Source organism: Eumetopias jubatus, unplaced genomic scaffold, assembly GCF_037043125.1.
Source record: "Eumetopias jubatus isolate StellerSeaLion01/CBP00866 unplaced genomic scaffold, mEumJub1_p1.0 scaffold_9, whole genome shotgun sequence".
NCBI classification, from domain to species: Eukaryota; Metazoa; Chordata; class Mammalia; order Carnivora; family Otariidae; genus Eumetopias; species Eumetopias jubatus.
The window spans coordinates 20,039,982-20,066,231 of NW_028274815.1; the positions used below are offsets into that span (position 1 = coordinate 20,039,982).

Sequence of the window (26,250 nt, forward strand, 5' to 3'; positions counted from 1 at the left end):
GTGGAGGTGACCCGAGTGGATATCAGTTATCCACAGATATCTGAATCCACTGATGCCTGAATCTCTTCCTGGGGGGCTGCCCCTACTTGATATGTCTGATAGGTTATGTTGATGGGTTCAGTAACAGCATTCTGCCATCTACCCCCAACATGGAGGTTGGCGATTGATCTTCGCTTGGCCAATAACACTTTTTCATCCCAGGAACTTCAATTTTGAGCTGAGACATCCAGACACAGAAGGTGGTGAAGCTGCATTATCTGAAAGCAGAGCCATAGAAAGACAGTTCACAAGGTCCTGCCACCAAGGTCCCTGAAGCTGCTTTGCTTCTGGCCTCCTCAGGTCAAATGATTCAACAGATCCTTTTATTCTCTGACCTGCCTTATATCCTTCCAATCAATTAATGTTTGCCCAGGTAACAAGAGTCTATTTCCATTACTTTCCACCAAAGAACTGATAGAATATCAGATCCCCAAGGTGCAAGGTTGAAAAACTCATTACTCTTTGTTCATCCAGGAATTATTAGGCTGTACAGAAAGAATTCACATTGGCCAAATTTGCAGGAATCTAATAAGTAAACCACGATATTAATTTATTACTTTATTCTGTGAGTTATTCTTAGTCTAAGGACAAAAACAATCATTGTATAGAGATCATTCATTTCATTTTTCACATTAATTGAGTCCGCACTGCCTGTTAAGCACTATGGGGAGCAAAGGAAAGTGACCATGGGGGTTTTCTTTTTCTTTTCTTTTTTTTTTTAGATTTTATTTATTTATTTGAGACAGAGAGAACGAGAGAGAGAGAGAGAGAGAGAGAGAGAGCACATGAGAGGGGGGAGGGTCAGAGGGAGAAGCAGACTCCCTGCCAAGCAGGGAGCCCGATGCGGGACTCGATCCCGGGACTCCAGGATCATGAGCTGGGCCGAAGGCAGTCGCTTAACCAAACTGAGCCACCCAGGCGCCCGACCCTGGGGGTTTTCAAAAAAATTTTCACAACCTCTGAATCACTATCCTTTCTCACTCTACTTCTCCAGGGCTGCATACTTGATTTTTCTAAAATACCATTTATTTGGCCTCTGGTCAACAACCTTCAGTGACCCCCTCATCATCTAGATACTGTCCAGAATCTTCCATCCTCCCCATGGCAGTCCCCATCCTGAGATAGGGCTTCCATAAAGCTCTTGTGCTCCATTCTGGGAGGACAACCTGGGTTGTCCTCCAGGTGCTGCTCCCCACCTCCTTCCAGAGCTCTGTCTCAACACCTCTAGGTCAGTCTGGTTATCTGGTTACCTCATAACTGGTTCTGCCTCTCTGATTCATTGAACTTGACCCTGGCCATGCCACCGTTTGTAATTTCATGGGCCTATCTTTCCTTACATCTTACCCTCCCTCAGCTCCCAGTCCAGGTGGGTATTGTATCTGAGCTCTTCTCGTTCCAGAAGGATGTTAGGACAAGGATCAGGTCCTGAGGCCTAAGACTGACATTCAAAACTCTCAAAAATGCCGTGTATTTGCTTTACATGAACATGCCACTCTAACTGGAACAATTATTTACTCTTTTGTTAATAGAAAACAAGGCATTTCCAATTGTCTGCTTTTGCTTACATTGTTCTCTGTCCCAGGAATGTCTCCATGTCCCTAATTTTTTCTTTTCCTGTCTGGATCCTAGCCATCAAGCACTCCATAAATGCTCCTACAGATCCCTTGGTGCTTTACACCCCCTCGTACTCCCTGCTTTGCTGGTGACTCTGCCATGCCTGTCTTATGTCTACTACCAGTTTTCAAGCATTTTGAAGGCAGTGACTGTATCTTAGACTGTTTTATGAACTATCAATTTAAAGATGTGTGCTGAGGTGCTACTCTGTGAAGGGGACTTCACTGGGCATTTGGGGCATACAAAGAAATATAAGACTTAGGTCCTGTCTTCAAATAGTTACAGCTCAGTTGAGGACATTTTGTCACTGTAGTCCATATGACCTGCACTAAGGACCTGTTTGCATTAGTTTGCTAGGGCTGCCATAACAAAATACCACAGACTGGCAGGGTTTAAACAACAGAGATTTATTTTCTCACAGTTCTGGAGGCTGGAAGTCCAGGACCAAGGTGTTAGCAGGCTTGATTTCTTCTGAGTCCTCTCCCCTTGGCTTGCAGATAGTCGCCTTCTTGCTGTGTCCTCACATGGTTTTTCCTGTGTGTGTGTGTGCATCCCTGGTATCTCTTTGTGTGTCTGAGCTTCGTCTTATAAGGACACTGGTCAGACTGGATGAGGGCCCACCCTTACAGCCTCATTTTAACTTAATAATTTCTTTAAAGGCCCTTTCTCCAAATTCAGTCACATTCTGAGGTACTGGGGGTTAGGATTTCAACATACGAATTTTGAGGGGAACACAATTTAACATACAACCCTGTTGAAGGATTGGTTAATTGTAATCCTGTGGAATGAGGTCCACCTTCCACAGGAGGCTAAATGGCTGTGACAATTACCTGTGAGTTGTCGACTAACATATTTCCTGGATTTTTGGAGGCATTCCGTCAGGAATACTTCCTTTGGTTTCACAGTACACAATACAATGTAAGACACAGAGACCTTATTTACTTAAGTAATGAATAGATGTATATAATATCTGTATTTGGTTTTCTATCTTTTAAAATTAGAGGTGGAGTGTCCCATGACCCACAGGAAACTCAGGGGATCAGAATCCCATGTCCTAGTAGTATTCTCAGTCTGCAACTTCTTGGAACTTGGTTCTCTACTGTTGGTCCTCCATGTCATAAAATTTTCTTTGAGTCTTTTTTTGTGGTTAAGTCTTATCCAGCAGCTGGTCTGTTGGGTATATGACCAGGATGGGTGGTAAGCATCGGGAATAATGGCGGGCTAGTGAAGGTAATCGGCATATGGATTTGCTAAGGGCAGACCTTGGACAGGTGCGGCTGGCTCAGGAGTTTGATGCATCAGGGAAGGCAGAGAATGAAGCGTCAGGGAAGCCAGAAAATAAAGCAAGTGTCTAATATCAGGGTTTGCTGAAGCCTGGGGGACAAAGTAGAAAAAACAGTGAGTAAGGTTCTGCTCTACTGAATGGAGAAGCATTGGGCTAAGAATTGATGGGGAAGACATTGCTCTGAAAGCATGCAACATTGCTTTGCACACTCTTTCTTCCATCCGGCAAAATGGCTTTTTGAAACAGCGCTGTTATTTTCTGAACATCAGTGTAAGCAACGGCCATGCACACTCCTGATCGTCAGTATGCACAGGTGCAGCCCCACGGCTTGCTTAGGCCTGGTCTGTTGGCCTTTGTGCCGTACCAGTTGTTAAATGTTTTGAAGATCACCCCTGTGCATATGTATAATTTCTTTATCTTTTTTGGTAAAATTTCCATCAAGGGCACCAGCTACTCTGCTATTCAGGGTCCTCATATAAAGATTTACATGATAAATTTCACTTGGCTTTCAGAACTCAGGATGATAAATAACTTTATGCTGTAGTGTACTGTTCCAATTAACATCAGCACTGAAGTCACCAGAATTGTCAGTTTCTCTACACGGCAGTGACTGCTGACAATTCATCTTGGTTTCCTGGATGTCATCCAGTACATTGGCCAAAGAGGCCAGAGCAGGCATCTGTGTTGTATTTTAATCTCCTTCTTGCCTCCTTTTTTTTTTCTTCTTTTATTTGGACCTAAACTTTTGCTATTGAATACATAAGTGCAGCATTGGGAGGTTCCCTTATCATTCATTCATTCATTCATTCATTCCTCCAACAAATATCATAGAGTTCCTTCTATGTGCCAGGTACTGGACTCAATGGTGAGCAAAACCCAACATGGTCCTAGTCCTTGTGGAATTTAGAGTCAAATAGTTAATGGCACAATAAGCCAAGAAGTCATGTCCCTACTTATGGCTTTAATCTCACCCCTGTCCACTTCCCTTAACCCTTGCTTGGTCAACTATTTTCCTTTTTTGCAACTTCAGTCTTTTCTACTGAATGATCTTCCCCTCTGCCCATCAACATGTCATTTTCTTCATTCTACTGAAATGATAATCCTCTTGTCTTCATTTAAGTTCTCGATTACCATCTTCTCTCCGCATCAACAGACTTCACAAGTGAGTTAGTCTTGACCTTCCGCTGCCCACTCACTTCTTAGTCACTTGTAATTCTGCTTCCACCCCAGCTTCTCTGGGTGGCCAGATGATGGTAGTGCTCTGTGTGTTGACTCTATTTGGTCAGCTGAGGGCTCGTGGTCCTTTCCATGCTCAGAGCCAGCAGCAGACAAGTTAAAATCTATTTAAATCTGTTAAACCTTGTTCCTGAAAGCCTTCCCCTGACTTACCCCAGCAAAAATGTTTCCTGCAGGAAGTAACTAACTAGCTGTTTGGCCTTGGACAAGTCGCTTAAGTTCTCCAGACCTCAGTTTCCTCATCTGTCATATGAGTAAGTCATGCCAAGATCTCTTCCTGCCTTAGAATTGTGTGGGTGTAGGGAATTAGATGAGGAAAGAGCCAAGGGAAAGAGTGTCCCCAGTGTCTCCTGACCCTAGGGACAATAAGAAAGTGAGGAGATAGTGAACTCTGATAGCTCATGGAGAAAGGGTAGTTGGGGAGGGCAATCAAGGAGATGCTGGAGGGCAGTGATGAGGCCGGGCAATGGGGAAGAGCAGAGGGGCAAAATAAATTCTTTCCTGGAATCATAGCTATAGACACTCACGGAACAAGAAGCTGTGTGCAGGCTCTGAGCTTGTGGACCCAGGATATGCAGAATTTGAAGTATGTCCTTGACACATGCTAGCTCCGTGAATGGAAATACATACATCTCCCTTCCCATCATGAAGACATACAGTACAAGCACCAACTATTGTGGTTAGTTGAATACGTGAAGCTTCCCTACTAGAAGGTGAGTGTTTTGAGGGCAGGGAGCCTCTCTTTTCAGTCTTTACGGCTTCCCAGCTACTGTAGGAAGTTTGTTAAATCAGATTGAAGAACATTCTTAGATTTTATTCAGCTTCCTACTGAAGAATCAGTAACACATTAGATTATTTTAGCACTGATGGTTGCACTTTATACATTCTACTTGGATGAAGCCTTTCCTCATTTATTGTTGATTCATGTCTTAGCAGTTTCTTTCACAATGTAAGCTTTTGAGGGCAAAAATTGTTCCCCCTGTGTCCCCAACACTTAGACTTACGCTTGGCATGTAGTGGGCTCTTAATAAATATTTATTGGATGATTGCGTGAATGAATCTCTGTATACGATCTCTACTTGCAATTCTTGTATTTGAAAACTTGGGGCCTGACAGCTTGCCTCAGGACTGAGGAGGTAGAGCTAGGAATTTCCCCTTCTCTGCTCTCTTATGCTTTTCCTCCACCCAAGTGACAGAGTTTGGGCAGCCCTGGGAGGGAAAGAGGAATGTATCCACCCCCATCAAGCCGAGAGAGTGGGACTTAAATCTTTCTGCAGCCCATTGACGAGTGGGAGTATAGGAAGGCTTAGCACAACCCACATGGAGGGTCCCTTCAGCAGGTCCTGCCTGGGGATTTTTCGGCAGGTCACAAATGGGTGCCACCCTGAGCTCTCGCCCATGTATCAGCAACTGGTAGGCCCCATCTTCAAGGGAAATTTTATAGTCATCCTTGGTCTGCAGAGATATAAAAGAATGAATTGGGGTATCAATAGCTATTAGTTGCATCAGTGGATGAAGTGCAGAAGTGTGGGCTCTTCTGAAAGCCAAACCGAATGAAAAAAGAGGGCTGGGGGCTTTCTGATGGATGCAGAAGCCTCTGCCCTCAGTGAGCTTGCTTGGGTGTGGAAAGGGTGTCACTCCTAGTAGTGATTCCTGTAGCTCGCAGAGAGGCTGGCTGAGCCAAGCAGATGGGAAAGTTCATCTTCGGTGACTTATGCTTTCCCTGTGGGACACTTACCTTTTCAATGCCTCTACTTCCCTGAAATGGGAAGAGAACCATCTGCGTGACTGAATTCATGGGAAGTCTAAGACACATGGAATTTGTTCCTCCTTCTCTTAGTATTTGAGTTCCAAAAGGAGATAAGTAACAATCATGCCCTTTGATTTGATAACCTCCTTTGAGGAATAAGGGCTTAAGGAAAGAATCCAAAAACAAGAGGGAGGAGAAAAGAGCCCAAATTTGCAATATTAGAGAATGGTAAATATCAATACAGTTGAATGCTATACAACCCTTAAAAAACCAAGAAGTTTGAGGCACATATACAAATCTATAAGAAATAATATTGAAAAAGAAAACTAGAGGGGCGCCTGGGTGGTTCAGTTGGTTAAGCGTCTGCCTTCGGCTCAGGTCGTGATCCCAGGGTCCTGGGATTGAGCCCCACACTGAGCTCCCTGCTCAGTGGGAAGCCTGCTTCTCTCTCTCCCTCTGCTTGTGTTTGCTGTCTCTCTGTATCTCTGTCTCTGTCGAATAAATAATAAAATCTTTAAAAAAAGAAAACTAGAACATAAAATACTTTGTGCACTGATTATATGTCTGGTTACTGATTTGTAAAAATATGTGAATTTTTACACACTGATAATGTGTTCTGTATCAGTAATCTGTGTCTAGCTCAGTGCCTAGCCTGTAGTAGGTATTTAATAATGTTTATTGAATGAAGGAAGGAGCCAGAAGTAAATTTAGAGAAATGCTTACAATTTATATTCATTCATTTCCCTTATTGTAAAGCTGCTTAAATGCATAACAAAAGAGTTTTAAATAAGGTCATCTTTTCAATTTCACATACGTGAAGAGAAAGGAAGGAAATACCAAATGTTAACAGTAGTGACGTCTGAGTCTTGAGCTTCAGGTAATTTCTATTTTCATTTATCAACTTCTCTGTATGTTCTCAATTTTCTACAATAACTGTAATCAAGGAGAAATGATTTGTTTAAAGGATCATCCTGAGACAGCAAATTATAAACCCAAAGGAATGAATCTCTGTCATTGAAACTGCAGGCACTATGGTAAGCTTGGGGGTGGGGTATGCCTGGCATCTGGAAGCACACAGCACAGGCCATTGCCAATCCAGTCCTCCTACATGTACAATTGGCTTTGGCACTCAGACTTCAAAAGTGAGAAGCAGCTGCTACCGCGAGTCTGATTGAAGCCTACACATGTTAGGGAGGCATGCCTGTGTTTTATATCATTAATGCTTGGGGAAAATAGATGATATTGTCATCTCAGAAGGGTGCAAAGAAAGCATTTGTTGCAGTGTGTTTTTAGTAGTAAAAAATTTTAAATGACCAAAATGTCCATAACAAAGACTATAATCCCTGGAATTCAGATGTAAAAACCAAAGGATCATTTTCTTTCTTTCTCTTTCTTTCTTTCTTCCTTTCTTTCTTTCTTTTCTTCCTTCCTTCCTTTCTTTCTTTCTCTTTCTTTCTTATTTGTTTATTTGAGAGAGAGAGAGAATGAGAGAGAGAGAGAGAGCCGGACAGGGGGGAGGGTCAGAGGGAGAAGCAGACTCTCCGCCCAGCAGGGAGTCAGATACGGGACTTGATCCCTGGACTCCAGGATCATGACCTGAGACGAAGGCAGTCGCATAACCAACTGAGCCACCCAGGCACCTGGTACTTTCATTTTCTTAGTTGAGATCAGTATGCATGGATAATGTCCACCTTAGCAGAAACAGGACGGTTGTGGAGACTAACAGTGTGAAGTGGTCATTCCAGAGAATAAGATTGTCTTTTATTTATATATATATATATTTTAAAAGATTTTATTTATTTATTCATCAGATCGAGAGAGGGAACACAAGCAGAGGGAGCAGCAGACAGAGGGAGAAGCAGGCTCCCCGCTGAGCAAGGAGCTCAATGCAGGACTCAATCCTAGGACCCCAGGATCATGACCCGAGCTAAAGGCAGCCGCCTAACCGACTGAGCCACCCAGGAGCCCCAAGATTGTCTTTTATTTATTTATTTTAAAGATTTTATTTATTTACTTGACAGAGAGAGAGAGATAGCAAGAGCAGGAACACAAGCAGGGGGGAGTGGGAGAGGGAGAAGCAGGCTTCTCATGGAGCAGGGATCCCAACGTGGGGCTCAATCCCAGGACCCTGGGATCATGACCTGAGCTGAAGGCAGATGCTTAATGACTGACCCACCCAGGTGCCCCCCCAAGATTGTCTTTTAAACACGATTATGCTTCTATTGCCATGGGGTCCAGTACACATCGGAGCTGCATATATCACTGGAGAATTCACCACCAGGTGGGAACAAGATGATGTTGCTAAGTACGCAGCTCTGAAAAGGGAACTAACTAATGCAGAACCTAAACATCTTTTAGACAAGAGTTGCTGCATGATCTATAGAAATAAAGTTACAGTAATGAATCCATGAGACATGGCAAAGAGATCAGAAATCCTGTTATTTGATAACGGAACTCTAGGACATGAAAGGTATTTGACTTAAAAAATACCTACTTCTGGGGTGCCTGGGTGGCTCAGTCAGTTAAGTCTCTGCCTTCGGCTCAGGTCATGATCCCAGGGTCCTGGGTTCGAGTCCTACATCAGGTTCCCTCAGCAGGGAGTCTACTTCTCCCTCTACCCCTCCCCCCACTTGTGTTCTTTTTCTTTCTCTCTCTCAATTAAATAAACAAAATCTTAAAAAAAAAATACGTACTTCCTGGGCAAAAATTTTTATCGCCCAAATAAGTTAGACTGAAAGAAACTAAAAATCACTATCATTTGTATGGGGTATATATACAATGGAATTTTACTCAGTGAAATCTTGGGTTGCCTGGGTGTCTCAGTTGGTTAAGCGTTTGACTCTTGAATTTGGATCAGATCATGATCTCTGGATCGTGAGACCGAGCCCTGCTTCAGGCTCTGTGTTCAGCGGGGAGTCTGCCTGAGAGTCTCCCTCTCCCTCTGTGCTCACTCTCTCTCAAATAAATAAATAAATCTTAAAAAAGAAAAGTGAAATCTTGTCATTTGCAACAACATGGATGGATCTAGAGGGTATAATGCTAAGTGAAATACATCAGAGAAAGACGAAGACCGTATGATTTTACTCATCTGTGGAATTTAAGAAATAAAACAAACGAACAAAGAAAAGAGACAAAAAACCAGACTCTTAAATATAGAGAACAAATGGATGGTTATCAGAGGGGAGGGGCGATGGGTGAAATAGGTTAAGGGGACTAAGAGTACACTTATTGTGATGAGCACTGAGTCATATACAGAACTGTTGAATCTCTATATTGTACACCTGAAACTAACATAACACTGTATGCTAACTGTACAGGAAGGAAAATTTTAAAAATCACTATTATGTGACAGCATAACCATTCAATTTGCCTAATGATAGCTCACTTAATAAGTGATATTTTCAAATTGTTAAAAACAAATTTACAAGATGTTCCAGATGAAATCCTATGTTTATGTAATACTTACTCCTATTTAATACTACAGGCTAGAAGATACTAGCCTTGAGCAGAGTTTAGATCCAGTTTAAATAGAGCAAGTTTAAGTAAATGAAGGGGGTCAACATCCAGTTTGGACTGCAAAGTAGACCCAGAGTCCTGTTGCTTTGGAAACAATAGGAGTGTAGAGGTGTTTGTCCAGAACCCCCTCCCCCCTTACCTAAAACCCTATGTCTAGGTTGTAAATCAAGACGACATCGCTGTCGGAAAGGATTTTGACTCTCCAGGCAAGGGATGGAGGCTTCATTCTTATTGATATAATTACAAACACCAAAGTTTCTGATATCTATGATTGTAAGGAGCAAAGGTTCTCAGTGAGTAGGAAAGCAGTAGTCACTGGAAGAAGGCAGCTATGACAACACTTGACAGCTGCGGTATGTCCTCAGGGGACACTGCATCCTGTTTGCGGTGCTGCTGGTTTATCTGCGCCTGTGCTTTCAGCCTGATGCATGGCCGGGAAGATTTTTACCTTCTTCGTGTGTGCTCGTTTTTATTTTCTCATGCGCAATCCTAAATGCTGAACACTCTACCGAGTGCTTTGCGTACATTATTTCATTTAATCTTTGCCATAATTGTTGGCTAGCATCCTATTTTACAGATGAAGACACTGAGGTCCGGTGGTATTTAAAGTGGTTTGTTCAAGGTCATACAGTTAGGAAGTTGGCAGAGCCATTTCAAACCCAGGTCTCCCTAACTCAAAACATAGTCTTAATGTCTATAGTTCAGGCAAATGTGGAAATGAAAGACTATTCAAAGGAACACTGACAACATTTATTTTGTGGGGCATTGGTGGGCTCATGCACTATGGGTAGGACTGTAGATTGGAACAATTTTCTTGGAGGCCAGTTTGGCAAAAGTGTAGTAGAAAAAAATGAAGCCAGCAATTTGAGCTAGCAATTAATCTAGGAATTTAACCTAAGAAAATAATTTTCAAACTGGGCACAAGGCATGCATTAGAATTATAGCATTATTTGAAAAATAAACACACAAACAAAAAACCCAGAAAGAATGTAAACATTTTTCAGTAAGGGACTGGTTAATTAAATGACAAAAGAGACATACAATGCATGCATATTCAGCCATTTTAATGATGCAAATATATTTTATAGTAAAAGATACCAGATTATTGATGAACACTTATAGTATGATTTTATAGGTAAAATTGAATACCTTACTTACTTATGTGCAAATATGCAGTCGATATGTGGAAAGGTATTCACTATGTTTTTCTCTGGCTCAATAGAGGTTGTTTGTTTTTTTGCTTCTTTGTACTTTTCTTTATTGTTTGAATATTTTATGAATTTCATTATTACAAAACAAAAACTATTTGAAAAAAAGTGTCAAAGTTAAATCCGTTCTTGCTTCAAAAACTAGAGTGATTTCATGTACACTAGCCAAATGTTTTATAGAACTGGGAATTTATTTTGCTCCGGAGAAAATTCAACAGGTATATTACAGATCCTTGAGTATGTTATAAATCCTGGACCTAGGTCAATAGGACCTGGTCTAAAATCAGACCTATCTGGGCTACAAAAGTTAAATGTCTTACATTTTCATTTAAAAAATCTCTTCAAAGCACTTTCATTTAATTGGAGTCAGTCCTACTTGTTGATTGGCATTGGTACTTGGAAGTAAAGGAACTTTCACTTAAGGAGCTAAAGCAAATGGATTTCCAAGAGGCCACCCTGGGGTTCAGGAAGTAAATCTAACTATAAATCTTTTGCCCCTGTATTAATAGTTCCTCAGGGGTTAGTTAGAATTAAGTAATTGGGCCCATTTAGGAAAAGTAGATGGAACCAGAGACGTGTTGAAAATAACCGGAAAAGAGATGACCAGTTAGGAAAAATAAAAGTGGGTTGTAAACTCGTGAAAAGATGCTCCACATCACTAGTCACTAGGGAAATGCAAATCAAAACTACCACCTCACATCCATTAGGATGGCTGTTAAAAACAACACCAACAAGAAAAAAAAAACAAAAAGTAAATGTGAGCAAGGATGTGGAGAAACTGGAACACTTGTGCACTGTTGGTGGGAATGTAAAATGGTGTAGCCACTTTGGAAATCAGTATGGAGGTTCCTAAAAAAATTAAAAATAGAATTACCATATGACCCAGCGATTCCACTTCTGACTATATACACAAAAGAATTGAAAGCAGGGTTTCAGAGATATTTGCATACCCATGTTCATTGTAGCATTATTCACAATAGCTAAAATGTGTCCATCCACAGATGAATGGATAAGCAAAATGCAGAATATTATTTAGCCTTAAAAAGGGAGGAAATTCTGTAAAATGCTACAACAGGGATAAACCTTAAGGACATTATGCTAAGTGAAATAAGCCAGACACAAAAAGACAGATATTGTATGATTCCCTTATACGATGTACTTACAGTAAGCAAAATCACAGAGACAGAAAATAGAATAGTGTTTGTCAGAGCCTAGGAGAGGAGAGAATGGAGAGTTATTGTTTAATAGGTATAGAGTTTCAGTTTTTCAAGACGAAAAGAGTTCTGGGGATGGATGGTGGTAATGGCTGCACACCAATGTGAAGGTAAGCTAAGATGTAAATTCTATGTAATGTGTATTTTAGCACAATAATAAAAAAAGAAAAAAGTGGATTTAACTGTTTTGGGAAGTGATTATGATTTGCAGAGGAAGAAGAAAAAAGTCAAAGGGTCTTAAGAAAGAGTTTAACCCTAGAAAAAAGAGTTCTTTCCTTAGCATCTATAGATGGTTATGGCAATATAAATAATGCCTTAAATTTCATTCATCATTCAACCAAATCTCAGCACTGCATGTCCTTTTTTGGATTTTATTTGTTTATTTGAGAGAGAGTGAGCGAGAAAGAGAGAGAGAACTCACACAAGTGGGGGGAGCAGCAAGCAGAAGGAGAAGTAGATTCCTCGCTGAGCAGGGAGTTGACACTGGGCTCGATCCCAGGATTTTTGGATCATGACCTGAGCAGAAGGCTGACGCTTAACTGACTGAGCCACCCAGGCATCTCAGCACTGTGAGTCCTGAGGATGTTTTAAAGTTAATTAAGCTACTGAGCTGCAGAATGTATGTGTGTGTGTGGGGGCGGGGGGGGGGGAGGCTAGAAGAAGGAGATGCAGGAGTTATTAACAGTTGAAGCAGTGGAAACAGATGAAGTCAACAATCTAAGTGAGAGGAAAGGAGGATAAAATAAAATCTTGAGGTTACAAACATTTTATGCCTTTGTAAGAAAGGAGAAGCCAAGAAATCTGCTAGTACAGGGAAGGTCAGAAACAGGTAGAGGGAAAGGAGAATGATGTAAAAGAGAGAAAAGAGGGGAGTTTCAAAAAAGGAGTTTGCAGTATCCATCCAGCACTGTAGAAGACCCATCGTGGGAGGACTAACATGTCCGCTGGGTTTGGCAATCAGCAGGAACTAGAGTAGAGCCCCAACACGGAAGACAGTATCAGCTAACCAAGTGGCTCATTTGTGGGCACCTTCACACAGTCTGGACTGGACTAGACTGGGAGGTAGGTCTTACAAAAGGGGACAAATAGGGTGAACGTGGAGATGAATAGTGCTGGGTATTTCCAGCTATTATTGGGGATGGGGACTCTGCTGGTGGTTAGAGGTCCTGAGAAACCAGGCGAGGGCAAGATTTAATGAAGTGCACCTAGGGTGCCAGTAACAGGTCTTTGACAGGAATCAGTTGAATGAACAGAAATGAATGAATAAATGAGTGAACGTGGGGTGTGGGTGAAAGGTTGCTTTATGAGCAGGACAGAGAAGATGGGTGATCGTGGGCGTGGCGGTGGATAATGGCAGAATGGAGTACCTCCCTCTGGAAGAAGCTGCCCACTGCCTCAGAGAGATGCGAGGGAGGATGGCGTTTTCGAGGCAGTCAGGTTTAGTTAGGAGGGGTGGGAAGGGTTTAAGGATTTATAGAGGTTGCTCTAGGATATAAAACACTGGAAGAGAAACAGCAGATAACGTTGTGAGACTGCAGCGACAGGACAGGTGAAAGCAGCTAACTGGGAAAAAGAGTGCATGGAAGGAGAGATGTATGCTTTACAAAGCACTTCCGCAGCCAGTGACTCATTCATCCTTAGGACATTCCGGGGAGAGAGATAGGTATTATATTGCCAGCCTTTGGAATGAGGGATGCTTTCCAGATAAGGCCATCACGGCTCAGAAAGCCTGTTCAGCAGCTGTTTGATTCCTCCAGTGACAAGAAACACGCCACTTTTGGAAATAGTACTTCCATTATAGAATAAAAAAAAGCGGGTAGAAAAAGGTGTGGGCCCCCTTGAGGGGAAATCTCTGTCAATGACAGACATTTTGGGTAATTCATAGAATTGCAGAGCCAGACGTGTCAGTCAGATCTTTTCATCTGTAAAACGAAGGGGGTTATATGATCTTTCTTTTCCCTTGTCTAACAGCCTGTGAAATCATCTAGGCAACCACCTCCCAATTTTACAGAATAAAAAAAAAAAAAAGAGGCCCGCGGGATGTGTCTCTCTCAAAGTAATATAACAGATTAGTGGAGGGCCAGGCCCAGAACCCACTCCTCCCGGGTGTGCAGGGCCTCTCGAGCCGCTGCACCACCACCTTCTCCAAAAGATAGCGCGGCGGGAGGCTGCAGGCCGGGCGGCCTAGCTGAAAGCACCCTGGGGCTCTAGGCGGCTTCCCGGCAGCAGTCGGAGGAACGCCCCGAGGGGAGGGGAAGAGTTGGGGCCTCCTTTCCCACACTTCGTTAGGACGCGGGCCGGGGCGGGACCGCGGCAGCCCTCTCTGGGGCGGGCGGCCGGCAGAGGGCGCGGGGCTACTCCTCTTTCCGCGGCCGGGCGGGCGGGGAGCACGCTGCCCGGGCGCGCCGTCGGAGCTGGTGGGCGCAGGGTCGCCGCGGCCTGGCCGGACCCGAGCGCTCAGGGGCAGCGCTGCGGGCGGGGAGGCGGGGAGCGAGCGAGCAAGCGGGGCGGGGCGGGGCGGGGCGGGGCGGGGCGGGGCGCGGAGGGGGCGGGGCCGCGAGCGGGGGGCGGTGGCGGCGGCGGCGGCGGCGGCGGCGGCAGCGGCGGCGGCGGCCGAGGAGGAGGAGGAGAACATGGCGGCCGCGGAGAGCGGCTGAAATGCCTGTTCTTCAGGCCAAGCGAGCGGGAGTCTGACGCGATCCGCCGAGCCCTCCCCTCAGACGGCTGGACCGCGGCCTCGAGCGCCTCGGCCGCCCGGTTCCCTGCTGCTCCCTCGAGCGGAGCCTGCGCCTGATTCTTTCGCATCCCCCTGCGGGGGGACCCCTGCTCCGGAGGAGGGGGCCGGAGAGCCGCGGCGGCGGCGGCGGCGGCGGCGGGCTCCCGGCCCGGGGAGCGGCGGAGGCCGCGGCGGCGCCGCCTCGGTCCCGGCGAGCGCGGCACCCGTCAGCGCGGCCCAGAGGCGGCCGCGGCGGCAGGTGAGTGGCGGGCGGCGGGCGCCGAGCCTCCCGGTGGGTGCAGCTGTCACGAGCCGCGCGGCCGCCGAGGCCCTAGGGGGCGGGGAGCAGCTGGCGCCCCTCCGCCCCCCGCTCTCCTTTCTCTCGGTTCCGTCCCCCTCCCACTTTCCCCGAGTTCTCCCTCTGCCTCGCGCGGCTGGAGGGGGCGGAGGTCGCAGCTGTCACGGGCGCCAGCTGGGGGCTGCGCCCGCGGAGGAAATTGCTGCAGCAGGGACTTCGCGGCCCCTTTTCCCAGTTGCCCTAGTTAGCGCCGACTGGGCGAGCATCCGCGGAGGGTGCGCGAGGCTCGCGGCCGCCGGCCGGGCGTGGGGAGCGGCGCCCCCAGCCCGCCGGCGCTCCCCGCCGCCGAGAGGGGGAGCCGGAAGTCGGCGCGGGCGCCCCTCGGCCCCGGCGCGCGCGGTGACCTTGGCAAGCCGGGCAGCCTCTCCGAGTCTCGCTTGCCCGGACTGCGAAATGGGGATGACCATGGCGTGCCTTTCCGTAAGCGCAGCCTTCGACGGCGCTTCTGTTTACCCCGGCTCACTTGTTTTTATCTTCTCCCGGCGAGGGCTTTCGGAGGTAGAAGGGGATGGATAAGTGAGATTTTGCTGTAGGGCTAGGGTTTGGTCCCCTTCCTAGGAGTCTGCTGAAAGGACCTAAGAGGGGGAGCCGACGTGTTGACTGGACGATCGGGAGGTGGGACTGGTTAATGGTCAGCGGCAGAACTCGAGCCGCCCTCTGGTCTCTCGGAAGAAACGGAGAAACCGGACACCAGGGTCCCTAGTCCTTACTACCCAGCTGTGGGTTTTGTTTTGTTCGTTTTGCTTCTTTTTAAAGCAGTCACCCCCATGGTCAAGACACTGACGATGTTAGAGGGGGACAGAAGGTTTGACAGTAAAGCCTGTGTGTGTGACAAGGACAGTCCACGGTGCTTTGGCTGCAGAGTTTGTTGGGGAGGAAAACTTTAAGCTGGAGGATCTTTTAGCCTTTCATGCTTGGCTCTCCTCGTTCGCTGTAGAAACGTCGAAGAGGCAGGTGTCCTTGTGGAGAAGGTGACATTTCTTTTTTTTCTTTTGAGAGGGCAGATTTTTAATGTCGAGTATGAAGATGGTGAATGAAGTGTTCTTGAGCGAATTGCAGCCCCAGCACCCTCTGTTGATGCCAAGAGTAATCTCTGTGGCTATGATTTGTGAGGGCTGAGGCTTACACTTAAGTGATGAAGGAATCTTCAAGTGTCTGTGTAAAACATTGCTGTGGTGGAGCTCGCTGTGCTGCTGAAGGGATGGATATCAAGGGTTAAATTTGTTTGAGGTTTGTGTCTTCTTCTGGAATTGGTTGGAGGTTAGGCTCAAAAAAAAGAAAAGAAAAAAAAAGTTGGCCAAAGGGGCCTCTCAGCTTGTTTCACAGAAGCTATGATGTAGTAGGAAGGGGGTCAGATTTCTTCATGTTGAGAATAATGTGAAAAGAAAGTATTTGCTTGGGTCTTTTGGCTCTTGAACTAGAAATGGTTTTGGGTGAAAGGTAGTAGTGGGGTTTGATTCAGCTTAATAAATGGTCATTCCGTGAGTTATTTGTCATAAACTAGATACAATTTGGATGTGTTTCTATTTTATCTCCTGTACTTTGTGGAAGGGTCTAATTTGGTTTTGTGATCTAGCATCTGAAACGTTTTCCCTCCATTTCTTACTCAGACTTCATGCTTTGGGAGCAGTGGATCAAAAAGGGGACCTGAATAGGGAAATGCATGGTTTGGAGAGAAAATGGAGGGGTGTTGCTTATAAGAACAGGTGTTTGGTTTGATTTTTGTAGACATTTTGCACTGCTTATTTATTACATTTATTTAACTCACAAGGAAGTTTGAGTTTTAAGGTGCAAAACTTGAATTTGACATAGTTTGTCAAAATCTCTTCCTCATTTCTTTCTGAGAAAATCTGTAGGATTGTGTCTATTAAATTGCTTTTTGTGTGGTTTAAGCCAAGGGAGTATTTCAGATCTGCATTTTTGGGTAAGTGGTTTTATTGAAAAAAAGTGCTTGATGGAACTAATGGTGATTGTTCCACTTAAACTGGGATTACATAGACAGTGCATTTCCCTCCCTCTTTCTGCCAACATTTGTTTTTCCTTCTCCCTCAATTCTAGGGTTTCATCTCCAGAAATCTGGGCTGGAAACAGAAGCAGCAGTTTGTATAATCCCAAGAATTTGCTCACGCCAGGAAGCTGTAAGGGTAGCATGAAGTGGGTGTGATACAAAGATACTGCTACTACTTAAGACATTTAACTGCTGAGGGAGTCTAGGGTCAAATTTAATTTTTGTTGAATTTCCTGTTTTGTGTGTATGTGTTAAGCTTTTGGTGGGCAGAGGATTGGGTTGCTATGGTGCTGACTGGTATATATTGTGAAAGTGCTGGCAACATTTCATGCTTCTACTCTATAGGGAAGGGTGGTAAACAAGCCTAAATAATTTAAAGATGTTCTCAGGATGGAATGTTCCCCGCATGTACTATTGATCCTGCTAATCCAATGACTGGTCTTCACCAGGACTAAATGTTGAGTAAGTGATGAGGGTGGTGTAGAGGTGCTGAAAGGTGGAGCGTGGGAGAGAGGGTATGGGACATTCCTTGAAAATCTTTTCTCTCTTGGATTATATATCACAGTGTGATTTCTAATTGTTTTTCAAAGACTTTTAGCCCTCCCTTCTTTGTTGTCATCAATTTTATATACCCTCTCTTAGAGAGAGACTACCTCTCCTCTGTTCCTTACTCTAGTTTTTCTTTTTTTGCCTCATCCTCCAAGGGCTCCACATTGTTTGAATATAATGTGGCATATCTTTTGGAGTTAGTTGGCCTTAAACCCTATGGCATGACACAGCTTTCATTTTAGGGCAAGAATAGGAGGTCAGTATAAGCACACACTACCTGTAAGTCTCGGGGCATGGGAGGAGATCCCTAGGATGCTCATTATTATCTTGGTAGTGGTTTTTGCCTTCTACATAGGATAATCACAAGAATTCTCAGAGGGCCATCAACTGCTTTCCTGGCAGAGGCCCAAAACCACGTGCTGGGCTCCTTTTTTACATTACCTGCAAATACCAGGCACAGGTGGGAGTGTGGGACTGGGTGAAAATTCATGCCATCCAGGAGTTGAATCGGGTCTGGGCTTCAGAGCTGCACAAATTTCTTATCATGGTGTACAACTTTCCTACCCACTGGGACAGACTAGACTGTATAGGAAAGGACTTCCTTGTTGCTTCTTTCCTCGGTTAACCACTAGTTTAGCCTTTGGTCATTGTTCACCGAGAATGGGCCCTGTGGCCTCTGACCTCTTTTCTTTGAGATGAGGTCTAGTCATTTCAAGCCTTTCCTTCTCCCTTCTTTATATTTTAGCTAGACTTTGTACCTTTCTCTCAACATATGGGGTTAGAGGTCATAAAATGGCCTAATGGCAACTGGGTACTGTACTTGGTTGCTTAAAGAGGTGCGGGAATTTTTCTGTAGTTCTGGACAATGTTTTATGGGTGTACAGCATTTGGATTATAGATATTTGGAATATAGAAAAATGGTTATTTTAGATTTCCACAGGATATGTGGTTGAAGAAGAGAAATTATTACAAAACACTGACATCAACATATAAATCCAATCCGGAGGTGCAAGCAGAGTGGGTTGTTGTATCCACGCTTCCTCCCCCATACCCCCATCTGCAGCACAGTATTTTTGAGGCTCCTTGAAGTGACAGGCTTTTAGAAAAGCTTAGTATAGTTATCATATTTTGAAGATAAATAGCTTATGCCAAAACAGAAGCTATAGTCACTTGAGTTGTGTAGGACTTGAAATTAATCACCCTCTAGTCACCCTAATCTTACATATATTTTGATCTAATCTCTCCCCGTGGATGTTTTAGTGTGGAGAGCCGGGAAGTTTAGCTTTACTGAGACCTCCTGGACCCGACCATTGGGAACAGACAGATAAGACTGATAGCATTAGGTGCAGGCGAAGAGGCAAAATACAACTATGAACAGGACCAGAATTCTAACAATACTGCGGTGTCCACCGTTTCCAGCGTGATACTTTAACTTTGCTCTTCTAGCTTATACTTTTGAGGCAGGTTTTAGGTTTCTTTTGGAAATGGCGGTTTGACTTCAGAAAGGGATGATGTCCTGGCTTTTCCAGATACTTAATCGATAGAACCTTGGGCTAGTTATGTAACCATACTAAACCCTGGGTTTTCATGTGTAAAATCGGAATAATGTACTTACCCCTCATGTTGTTATGATCTTTAAATTATTAAATAACAAAATAGGTCTAGCATAATGATTGGCACAAAGTAAGACTTTAATAATGTTTTCTTACGCTAACATTACCAAAACACACCACTATCTAATCCATCACCAAATTCTGATTCTTTTTTCTGCAATTTGGATTTCCCCCTTTATTTCTGGTTCTTCAATCTGGTCCTCCTGTCATTTTGCACATGGAGTGAAGAGAGTCACATTGATTCTGGGGGCCTGAGTTTCTTTATCATTAAATCAGCATATTGGACTGACTTCACATTTTTTCCTTGTGCTAAATTCTATGATTTGTAGGTTTATAGCTGTTTGCCTGCATGCATTTGCCTAATTCATCCTACACAGAAATGCTTAAAAAATTCCTTTCCGCAATGGTTTTTTATGTTATTGTTTGTAGCGGAGACTTTCTGTGGGCAAATTTATCAAATGTAAATAATTTAAGCAGTACTTATATTTCTCATTCCAGAAAATTTGCTGCAGATGCATGTCTAGAAATTCTTTGTAAACTGTAAAGTGCTACACAAGTGAAGAAAGTGTTATAATCACCTATACATATCTTGCTTTGATTTTATATGTTTCATTTTCTTTATTTAAATTGTTTCCTTTTCCTTTATCGCTTTACCTTCAAAAACAGGGTCAGAGTAGGTCTGTTCTCTAGAAAGCGTGATTTTTATCACTCCCTTAGCATCAGTTGCTCAGTTTTTTCAATATACTAAATTTCTTATTTCTTTTTTCTTTTTCTTTCTTTTGGAAAGGAATCCTTTTTTTAAAATTGTATGTTGAATTGTTTCCTAATTAGGTTGGAACAGTCCTTGAGAGGGCATGAACCACACAATTTTTAAAAAAATAATGTATTAAAATTTTTTTTAATTTAGATTCATTGAGTTAACATATACTGTATTGGTAGTTTCAGGGGTAGAATTTAGTGATTCATCAGTTGCATATTATACCCAGTGCTCATTACATCAAGTGCCCTCCTTAATGCCCATCACCCGATTAGAACCACACTACTTAAAGGGGCCTTAATGGTAATTTAGCACAATCTCCTTAATATTACAGATGAGAAGACTAAGGCCAGGCAAATATAGTAATTCTCATGGGTCACGTATTTAGTGGCATTACTTAGGCAAGAACCCAGGTATTTGGCTTCCAGTCTTCCTTATGAGAGGTTTTGTTTTGTTTTAGTATTTGAAAGTTATTACAAAGATTTACAATTTTAAGAATTTTAGTAAGCTTTTAAGTAATGTGTAAGCGAGGAGGAAAGGAGTATTTTTATTTTTTGGCCAAAAATTGACTGTCAAATATTGCAGTAAAGTATTAATCAGGAATTACTTAAGGCTGTTCTCTCAAAAACTACAAGACTGCCTCGAGAGAAATGTCTGCTTTTCTAGTATGGCCCTTATTCAGAGTCAGCAAATATTTATTGAGTGCTGTCTCCGAGACACACTGTACTCAGGTACTGTGCTTGTTTTGCATGTTACATTTTATAAACGAGGAAACAAGGCTCAGGGTGGCTAAGCGGTTGGTGTAAGATTGCACAGCTTGTAGGTATTATTGATGACATTTGAGTCAGGGTCTTCTGACCTGAAATCACAGGCAGCCCTTTATGTATTTAAAAAAATATTTTATGTATTTGTTTACGTAGGGCATGCGCAGTCTGAAGCCGACTCCCAGGGGCTCGATCTCACTACCCCAAGACCATGACCTGAGCCTAAATCAGGAGTCTGAGGCTTAACCAAGTGTGGCAGTCAGGTGCTCTGTCACAGGCATACCTTTAGACTGGCTTCTCTCCAAGAGTGTTTGCCACAGTTGGCCACATTGTAGCCCTCCTTTCCTTTCTGGGCTTTCTCTGTTCCTTACATGTGCAGTGGAGACTCCTGTAATCTCCTTGCTTTCTGATGACTCAGGAGCCCATATATACCAGTTGCTTAATGATAGTGTCACTTTAAGATTTTTGTGCTGTTTCTCATCTCACCTTTGTACTTCAGTAATGTTGATTCTTTGGTGCTTCTGTCTAGGTAAGCTTATCTTTGAATGGTTGGTTTTGGATTCTTAGCAATAAAATTCTGCCTCTCAAGTTTCGTTAGCATTTAAATAGCTAAAGCTCAGGTGGTTTTTTTTTTTTTTTCCATTTGGAATAAATTGCTTGGTCATTCTCTGTGTTTCCACTTGTACTTTTTTTTTTTTTAATGTAGGCTCCACGTTGGGCGTGGGGCCCAGTGTCGGGCTTGAACTCAGACCCTGAGATCAAGATTTGAGCTGAGATCAAGAGTTGGACACTTAACTGAGTGCCACCCAGGCGCCCCTCTGCTTGTGCTTTGAATGGTTGATCTCATTCTGATAGCTTTAATATAGTACATCTTAAATTTTTAGTTTACCTATATGGTTAAAATATTTACATGCTTTTATTATCAAATATAGATTTGATTGTTTAATGGAAGATAATCTATGTGAGTGTATATAAGATATTACACCATATTTGACCAGATAGGTGAAGGATGAAACATCCGTGCTTTTTGAAAGCACCTGTATGTGTAATACTGGCTTTACTTTGGTGAGTTTGTTTGGAGAAAATCGGGGAAAAGTTGCTTGTTGTCTCATACCTCCCTCTCCATTCCAGGTGGTACAGGAAGTCTGTAATTGAATTTCTAAGTAGCCACTCATTCATTCAAGACATAGGTATAGAAGTACCTACTTTGTTCAAGGTGCTGTGTTGTTAAAAGATAGGGAAGTTAAAAGATAAGATACAAATCCTGTTCTTAAGGAGATTATGACCTAAGAGAGGTGATAAGACGAACACACAAATACGTATAATACTGATTGAATGTGATGAGTGCTATGAGAGAGGTATGAAATAGTACTTTGAGGATTCAGGAGAGGGAGCAATTATTCTCATTTGAGAGTGATCAGGGGAGGTTTCATGCAGGGCTCTGGGTGGACCAGAACATTGAAGGCAGGGGATGATTTGTGTATGAGTGAGGGTGAGGAGAACAGTATATTAAGGAAGATTAAATAGCAAAGATGAAAGGACAGAAAAGCTTGGGATTTTTTAGGAGTAACGAAAGGGGAAAGTGCAAGGAGGAGGGTGGCACCAGCTGAAGAAGGAGGAGGGAACCAGATGCTGTAGGTGCAGTAGCAAGACGTTGCAGGATTTTAATGGAGGGAGGTGGTGGGGAACAGTGAAGTATGCAGATCTGGATGAGATCTATGAGAAATGTCAGTTTTCCAAATTTACATAGATTTTTTTTGGCAGGTTTTACACCCCAAATTTTATATTTTCATAGTTTTTGAAATGATTCCATATGTAAGGCTTACCACACTAGGAACTTATTCACTCGTTTTTATGTATATTTGAGAACAGATTATGTGTTTTTTTTTTGATAGGAGTTAGTACAAAATCTTTTTCACTGGCTTATACTTTTTTTTTTTAAGCAGTAGCTGTTTTTTTTAAATAGAGTATTATCATTTGGCATTTATACAGTGGACTTGTTTTTTAAGTGTAAAAATGTCATCTCCTTGTAAAAATATAAGTGTATTTCTCTGTATAAGTGAGGTTGGTCATGTAAGTTGAAAGTCCCTGGCTCTCAGTATAGTTCATGATTTATTTTACTGATTTATTTATGCCCTGCCATGTTCCAAAAAAGGATTTAAGGCAGGATATGTCATGAAGAGTCTTGGACCTTGTTCTAGCCCTATTATTTGACTGAACTGCTAGCCAACATTACACTGAGGGAACAGTGTTGAAGACAACTGGTGTCACAGAATGTGCTGCATTTGTGTCTTTTGCCAAACTGGTAGTAATTCAGAGATGGAGACAATATAATTAGAGCACCTTTAAAGATAACTCCTTTAAACTTTGCTAGCTTGCTAGGGAAGTTGGTTGGAGGGTACAGATAGGGCGCTTTGACCCTTGAGAGCCCAGGCACAGTTAGAACCATGGTGTCCACGGTACAGTTGACATAGAATTATCTGGGAAATGGGAGAAATGTTAGAGATATGTAAGGAAGTTTTTTTTTTTTTTTTTTTTTTTTTCCCAGTCTGTTGTGATGTTTTACAGTTTACAGGGGCCTGGGTAACTGGATTTTCAAATTTGTTACTTTAAATAGTAGTCTCTTAACATACTTTGTATTGCCGTAGGGAGTCACCATGCAGATCTTTTGTATAATATTTCATAGAGATTAACTGGTCATTAAGGCAAAGGTCTTAAGAATTGTCAAACTAAAAGGTGACTTCCTCATTTTTCTTTCACAAAAACACAGAGGTTCCAAATTTGCTGACATTTTCTGTGACAAGTTGCTGTGAGTAGTATGCTGCCCAGCAGATATTTGTGAAAAATAAGCACACTTACTTTATCTGTCCCTTTGGCATGATGGTTCTTAAGAGTGACTCACAAAGTAACTACCTTTCAGAACAAAATAAAATTCAATGTTATAGACAGAAGTTATTGAAAATGAATATTTAGAACTATTTCCATCATTATTGGGTTTAATTGCTGAAAATGATGTGTGTAACTTTAAGAATGTTTTTATACAAACATTTGAACTTAGGAAACAAAATTTTCTAACCTGTATAAAAACCTTGTAAAATTAGGCATTTTAGTGATTTTGTGCCTTTCTCTTGAAAATATAAAAAAGCAATACCATTTGATTTATTAGGAAGAACAACTGGTTGTCATCAGGAAATATGGAAATGCACTAGCTGAACTTTAGCAAAAACCTTTGCATAAATGGTCAATGGGATTGAAAATTGAATATCATATCATGTTTTATACAGTGCAGGAGGTGATGCAGTTCTTTCATTTGGTTTTACCCATCTTTGTGAAATATATATATTTTGACTATGATAGTCATTAAAATCAAATAAAATAGTTATTTACTATTAAAATGAACTGAAATTTAGAACCAGACCTCAAGTTGCCATATTACAAAATATGAAAGCAAAATTGAAAAATAACAAACCATGTTCAATCACAGTACTCTCACCAAAAACAGTGGTATTAATAATTGTGTTTATCAGGAATAGCACAAAACTGTGTCATAAATAATATAAATGCTTTAGAATTGTTTATTTTATTATAAGAAATGTCATTCTGTTAAATTTCCATTTTTTGTGTGTGCTTTACAAGGTACATAATTTATTGATCTGGTGTGTACTGTATATAAATTGTAAATAAATGTACATATATGGCTCCCTATTCAAAAACTTTTAAACCGTGGAGTATATGATGAATGGTTATCAGTGTTTTCTAGTGGGGGTTCTTAACTAAGACCCCATGGGATTCGTAGACTAAGAGTCTCTAGATAGGCTTTAGAGGGTCTGTGCATACTCTTGAGATTATATGCAAAATTTTGTGAGTGTGTGCATTTCTCTGGGGAGAGGGTCTATAGCTTTTACCAAATTCCCAAAAGGGTTCATGACCTCCCCAAAGGTTAAAACCTCTGTTGTTAAGGACCGGGACCTCAATAACTCCATTCATCCAGTCTTACCCTCTTGCCAAGTTTAATGGATATATCTGATGTCATTACTCAAGCCTGCAGTATGACTGGATTTGCAGTCTATTTTTCCGTTTTGCAATAGATGTGATTACACTGCCTTTGGCTCTTACAGATGTTTGAGTTCTATTTGTTGCACAACTACCTGGCCTTCATCACTTGGCTGCTCTTATATATCATTTCCCACCTCTGCCCTCCTAAACCCCAATCGAAAAGAGTGGATCTTTTGTAGGTGTGTGGGGATGGGAATGCATATAGGTATGGCAGAGCCCAGTATCAGTTCAAGTGTAGGGAGACCCTGCTGGGTAGGCTGGAATTCACAGTTGTTGTGCTTTTAAACTCTTTCTTTCTAGCATTTGAATCTCAGCTTTCTGGAGTCCTTAGGGTCTGATTTGACATATGCTAGAAATACTTTCCAAGTTTGATCAGCTGCTTAGATCTGTTCCTTTTTCTCCTCACTGTCATCGTTCTGATTTAGGCCTAATTATTGTGATGGTGTCCAAGGTGGTCTCACTCTCCCCAGTGAGTTCCTTTTTAAGTCTGTCCTAAATTTTGTTTTGGGGTGATCATCCTAATTTTTATTTTCATTGTGTTATTTGCTTAAAAACCTTCAAAGGGTCTTCATTACTGTCAAGATAAAATTGTTACTTAGCCTAGCATTTAAAGCTTTCCAGTGTCTGGCACCAACCTGCATTTCTGGTCTCATTTCCCACTATTCTCCCCTAGTAAACTGTTCGAAATAAATGGTCAGTTTACTGCCCCTTAAACATCCCTTTGGCTTCTCTGTTTCTACTGCTTTACATAGTCCTTTGTCTGGAATGTTCTCCCTTATCTTACTCTACGCCTCTTGAAATTGTACTTATCCTTTAAAGCTCAGCTGAGATTCCACCTTGCTTGTGAATTGTTCAGAATATGAAATTTGAAAGTAATCTCTTCCTTCTATGAACTCTTTTAATATTTATTTTCCTTATTATTCATTTGACACTTTACTGCCTTGTGCTGTGTGGAATTTTTTGTTTTCATGTGTCCTATCTCCCAAATTAGGGTATGAGAATGGCAAAAGGGGATTATGTTTTATATTTTGTCCTCTGCAGTGTGTGTCCTCTGCATACACATAGTAAAATATTTGACAAATCACATTGATTAAATCATAATGCTACTTATTAATGTACTTCGAGAAAGAGACCTTTTTTTTTTTAATGTGTGCCTGGATTACTTGTACATATTATCTAGGGATTCTCTTTACTGGTTTCAGGGAATTTGGGAAATTGAATTGGAAATCACATATTGCCTGGAGACCATGTAGTCCTACAGCACAAGAAGTTGGCTGTCATGGGCTATGTTCAAAAGTCTGGGGAAGCCTGATGAGTCATTGTTCTCCAGTGTAGAGTTCTACCTGCCATGGATAACAGAAAAACTTGTCTTGCTTCCTCTCTCTCCTTTGTCATCTTCGAGACACAAATTCCTAATGTCTTGGGGATTCCTATACTTCTGTTTTAATTTCTCAGCCCATTCTTCTCAATAAAAGCTATACTTTTATTGCATACTTATTGATTGATGGTGCTTTGGGGAGCCAGGAAGTTACTATATCTTAGGGTTCCTGCCCTTCAAGGAGATTGT

At 42.4% G+C, this 26,250-nt stretch overlaps 1 protein-coding gene across 6 annotated transcripts in view; it reads left to right on the plus strand.

Annotated features, from left to right (window-relative positions):
- The first annotated feature begins 14,758 nt into the window (after positions 1-14,758).
- NCOA1 (nuclear receptor coactivator 1) overlaps positions 14,759-26,250 on the plus strand; it is a 244,614-nt gene continuing 233,122 nt past the window's right edge. For 5 of the 6 annotated variants that reach the window (XM_028099321.2, XM_028099322.2, XM_088026339.1 and 2 more), the window contains exon 1: positions 14,760-14,837. The gene's annotated coding sequence lies outside the window, so the exon portion shown is untranslated. Of the gene's footprint in view, positions 14,838-26,250 lie in introns of all 6 variants that reach the window. The other variant, XM_028099325.2, reaches the window with a different exon arrangement.